The sequence below is a fragment of the Syngnathus typhle genome, linkage group LG21, assembly GCF_033458585.1.
Source record: "Syngnathus typhle isolate RoL2023-S1 ecotype Sweden linkage group LG21, RoL_Styp_1.0, whole genome shotgun sequence".
In the NCBI taxonomy this organism is placed as follows: domain Eukaryota; kingdom Metazoa; phylum Chordata; class Actinopteri; order Syngnathiformes; family Syngnathidae; genus Syngnathus; species Syngnathus typhle.
Window position 1 is genome coordinate 1,659,192 of NC_083758.1, and position 5,653 is coordinate 1,664,844.

Sequence of the window (5,653 nt, forward strand, 5' to 3'; positions counted from 1 at the left end):
CCGGTGGGATGTTTTACACGTGTGGGAGTTTCCTGTTTGAGGAGTGTGTGTTAGGATCTCGAAGGGAAAAGAGTCGGCCCGTGGTTGAGAGAAGCTAATTATAAATGTCATTAAAACAACTGCCGTTGGCACCGTCATTTATCACTCCGCCTCCGACTCCGGTCCTTGCACACCACAGTCTCTTTATTTAAGTGGTTTCCTCAGACCAGTTTCAGTACATCGCTTCTCGGCCTTTTGGCTAAGACCAGGTGTAGTATCTGTTCTTATCAGATTAATATCTGATACGTTCCCTATCCGGGGACCATGTATATATTGGATTTTCGCAACAGGGAGATGGTATAGGGGCTTGCTCCGTCCACTCTATGCATCGACCTGGTATTGCAGTACCTCCAGGAGCGGTGCGCCCCCCTCTACTGGGCAAATAAAAAGTAGTTTACATCACAATCCGTTAGCTTCATTCTCACAGGATGAAGCAGAAAGTCAACGACGTCTTGATCGGATTTGATTCAAGTTCATGTTGTGTGCTCACTGTTAGAGTGGTGCTCACTCTAACTTATTTTGCAAGAACCACTCGGAGACAAGTTAGTCGTTTTGGGCACCTGCAGGCGGAGAGTCCATTCGTCACTGTGCGTACAGCAATGATCGAATGACGTCTGACTCTCGCTTCCCACAAGACCATCTTTATTAAGAGAAAAAGGGTGGGGGTGACCATAGACTGAATAGACAAGTAAAAAAGGCCCTTGACCTCTAGATTAGCAGGGCAGGGGATGTTTTACGACATTGTGTAGGATGGAACAAGCTAGGTTATTTATTACTGGTTACACACCAACATAAGCATAAAACTAATCTACCAAGGTTATTCATTACTGGTTACATACATTCCAACATAATCATATGATCAAGATAGTTTTGGAAAACCCTGACATCTCCCTCCTGTTTTATCATACGATTATGTGAACCAGATCAATAAAACATAAGTAAGAAAATATAAAGAAGAATAGTAAAAACAATAATAAAAAAATCAATAAAAAAAACTGAGATGACAGCGAATGGGCTGGGGAGCGTGTAGGGTGAAACATGACAAAAACAACAAACAATGATAGCAACAACTCCCAGTGAAGATGAGGACTTTCCTCAATACTCCAGATTAAACTTATTGTGTGATCTAAAAACCTGCTGGCCGATGTTAATACGCAGGAAAAGTCTCACACGGTCCCTCTGCCTTAGGCGACCATAATGCTATCAATAAGAAAATAAAAATAAAGCCATGATCCGTTCCGAATGAAGTAGGACCCGTCCAATGGTACAGCCATGTTGGCAGGAGAGCCCATACACCTTGAAATGGCTCTCCCATCCTGGCACACAGCGGTGATGTCCAAAGCTCCCATCCAGTTCCCTCCTGGAGAACAGTTGTCGTGAATGCATCCGTGGGTCTTGTTTTCTTGGATGAAACACGTGTAGTCCATTCCAGGTAGCGTCCTGGTTTAGGCCACTTGTGGCATCTGGCGTCCTCCAACAGTCACATTGGGATTAATCCAAAATAGTTTGATCCCAGATTCATTCCTGCGAGTCCAGGGCGGTAGGGGTAGCGTCACTGACTGACAGTACGGTGTTGATATCAATCTCCTCCCATGGATGCCATACATTTCGCTTCAGTGACATTCATTGCTCTGGCCTCCAAGTGAACTTGTGTGGAGCAAGGGGAGTTTTTGGAAACACAGATAACATCCCTCCTGTGTGTGCGCTCTCACAGCGACCTTCACATACCAGTACCAAGCGTTGGTTTCGTATGGGTTTCTGGGGTCTCATGACCAGTCCTCAAAGTTCTCATCGTGTGACCATCGTTTCCCACGGTCAACATTATCACTTGGTCTGTTCAGATGTGTCCATAGACCATAGCATGCTCCAACCACAACGCAGCAGAGGATCCACCCGGCATGTGGAGCCCCGTTGCTACTAAGATGACAGGAACACCGAGACATCCCCCCGCCTAGCGGAGTTGGGATCGTTGTTTGCAGACTTCGCCACCGTCCCAAAATGAGGGGTCCAGCACTCCTTGTAGCTTGCATTGGCTAAGGTGAATCCAGCCGGGTCGTTCAGCAATCTTCACTGCGGAGGGGGGTAGTCAGCAAGACTTGGAATGGTCCCTCCCACCATGGCTGGCCCAGTTCTTTCTTTTGATGACCTTGATGTAGACCCAGTCTCCTGGATTGATGGGGTTGTCGACCTGTGAGGAGGAAAGATCAGGCGGCAGTAAATTTGCATTTGACACATCCTCCAGCCTGAGGGCCCTGATCATGCTACCTATGTTCTTCATCTGCTTTTTGCAACTCCTGTAGTCAATTGTAATGCCCTTTTTAACGAGGCAGATAGGAGTGTTTGAAAGAAGAGTTTGAGCACTTCCTAATGATTCCTCCTAACCAAAGACCGTTTATGACAGGGGCTTTCCCATTTATTGCCTCCTGTCTTAAAGGAGATTCCCTTATCCATGCCGTCTTCTTCCTAACACTTTCGCACACACACAGGGTGTGCACATAAACGCACACACACCGAGCGCGCACCCAAGGCTCAGACAAACGACAACAGCCTGACACAACTTTACAGAGATTACGCACGAACACAGAACACAGAACACAGACAAAGGGATTCCATACATCTCACATGTAGCTCCTTTTGATAGAACCTCCTATTGGTAACTGTATAGCGGACTGTTCCGCATATAATCCCTTACTCAACTCCCTTGCTTCTACTTTTCCATGTCGGTGCAGTCGTAAGTGATCCCTACTGCAGTCATTGTCTTGTTAACTGTCGCCTTGTGCGACTCCTATGCATGATTGTGTGAAAGTCAAAAATTTAACGTATCCAACATTCTGACCACCCAAACTCCACCGTGGTGCAACGAATTTACTATTTTATTGAGTAGGTACATTGAGCAACCTAGCTTCCTCTTGACTGAATTCACTTTAGTCCAAATGTCCTATTCTAAAATGTATCTAACTCAATTGCTCAATTATTGCTGTTTTGGGGGTGGCGGCTGCACTGACTACAACTTGAAGGCCCTGCAGCGCATAGTGAACACTGCTGGTAAGATTGCTGGTGCTTCGCTCCCCTCCTTGAAGGACATTTACACCTCCCATCTCACCCGCAAGGCGACCACGATTGTGAGTGATGCGAGTCACCCCGCTCACTCTTTGTTCGAGCTTCTGCCCTCTGGGAAGAGGTACAGAAGCCTGCGCTCCCGCACCTCCAGACTCTCAAACAGCTTCATGCTCCAGGCTGTTAGGATCCTGAACTCGCTCCCCCGTTCTGCGTAGCGTCCTGTACTTTTACTGTCTGGACTGTCTGAATGCACACTGGCTCTTATTATTTATTATTTGTTATTACTCTTATTTATTGTTTGTGCCTTTTTGTTTATGATGTTTTTTACTTTTGCGCTATGCTTGCTGGCTCCGTTATTTATTGTGTTATCTGTTTATTTATTATTTATTCATCACTCTTACTATTGATTGGTAGAATTTTTGCCTTCTTGTTTTTATATTGTGTCGCGTACATGTATGTCTATCGTGTTATGTGTCTCGTCACCGTGGGATAGAGAAAAACGTAATTTCGGTCTCTTTGTGTGTTGTGACATGTGGAGAGATTGACAATAAAGCTGACTTTGACTTTGACTTTGACTTATGCCTGATGAGCCAAAACATCAGATCTCGCTCTTGTTTCCTACCGTTTTAGCCTATTTGTCCTATCCAAATCTGTTCAGTCTCCGATTATGATGAGTTTCTCTGTAGCTCTACGCATTATTCAATTTTTTATCAAATCTCCTCAGTTCTGTCAAACCCAGTGCACAATGAAGCTCCTTTCCACTTTACCCCAAGCCCCACGAAGTTTCAGCACCGCCACAGCACGGAGTGCGATTTGGTCGTTGGACATTTCAAGTCCATATCTTTTGCCGCACCTCACCCTCTCAAGATGGTGTTCTTTTGTTGTTGAGTCAACCCATCCATCACTCTCGAATGAGTCCATTGTTCAAATGTCCATTTTTTCTTCAACATTGTGAGTTCCTCCACTTCTCACTGTCTTTTCTCGTCCCCGAGGATGTCGTCTTTTCTTCCCGAGTGTACTTGTCCCCCTACAAGTACAACAATAGTCTTTCTTTGTCCTTGCCAAAGGTCAAAGGTGCCTCAAAGCCAGGCACCGTTTTGTAGACGTCCATGGCTGCAGGCAGAGTCTCGGGATTGAGTTTTCAGGGATCCTGGCACTGAGAGTGACAGACTGGGACATCAAACTTGTAACCAAATGTAGCTGCTGCCATCAATTCGCTAGTAACGTTTGTTTACCAAACTTCAAATTCTCCTAGTAACAGCGATCTCGTCTTTATATTGTAAGTCCTGCAACTCATCCTATTTTCGAGCTACGTTCTGTCTATAGTTCCTATTTAATGAGACAGTACATTGTCTTCAGTATCATTATTTAAAATTAACTCAACGAGGTCTGCGTTCCACATCTAGCCCTGATCTATGTCTTGACCTCTCAAACGTTATTACCTGTGTCATGCTTGCTCAAAAATGTGACTTAGAATATGGTGTTGTGAATTTCCAATCTCCCTGATCAAATTGGATCCCGCTTCTTAGCTCTTCTTTCTCATGCTCCTGTTAGCCTGCAACTGTCCAAATTAATAATGTTGTTTTCTTTTAACTGTCTTTCTGTTGAACCTCTAAATCTCTCTTGTTGCTAACCTATCTGCACCAGGAAGGGTCTTAAAGAAAGGACCAACAGATTACTCCCAATATCTCCTCATTATTTATGAGTTAGCCTCCCTTTCCTCACTCGGGTGCATATCTTGTCAGTTGTTAATGGAAACCAGATGTCTCGTGCCAATGAGATCATGGACCAAGGCCCAAACAATCCCGCACGAACCTGACCCGAAACATGATCCGGTCACACTTAGGCTTACTAGTGAGATATACATTGCATGATACCAGAATAGAATTTTACCACAGTATGACACTAAATGTATTAGAAAATCCATATGTCGTAAAGGTTTGTATTATTACTATTGTCAGGTTTATTTCAATGACTGAATAACTATTAAGAGAAGAGCAACAGCAAACAAACCACAAGTGAGACAGAAATATTAAGTCTTTTCTCGCGAGGAGTGCAGTACAGATAGCTTAATACAATCTCTACACACACTAAATATCTGTAGGCACTCCCGCTCTTTTTATTTGGATTTGCCCTACCCACAGTGTGAGACAAGCCCCTAAAGAAAGGAGGGGGAAAGCATGTGGGCTTTGCCTCGTAAGGAAAAATCACTAGGTGTTTACATACTAATAAAGACATCTGGGAAGAGGAGTTTGAGTGGACTGGATACAGAAGAGAAAACCTTTGACCTCAAGTAAAAACATAGCAAGGGAAGTTTTACGACATTGTGTAGGATGCAACAAACTAAGTTATTTATTACTGGTTATATACATTCCAACCTAATCCTACGATCAAGATAGTTAGGAAACCCTGACTTTAATGGTCACTTGGAGGTTCATCTGGGGTGCAAGACAGCAATGAGGCATGTTGTCTAACAAAGTGGTCTTTGTTAGAAAGGAACTGTCCTTCCGTGGTACATCATAAAAACAGCAAGGCCAAACAGCAAGCATATAAT

At 44.2% G+C, this 5,653-nt stretch overlaps 1 non-coding gene across 1 annotated transcript; it reads left to right on the forward strand.

Annotated features, from left to right (window-relative positions):
• The first annotated feature begins 218 nt into the window (after positions 1–218).
• LOC133145876 (U2 spliceosomal RNA) lies at positions 219–409 on the forward strand. Its single transcript, XR_009711124.1, has one exon. It is a non-coding gene; the product is annotated as a U2 spliceosomal RNA (small nuclear RNA).
• The last annotated feature ends 5,244 nt before the right edge of the window (positions 410–5,653 follow it).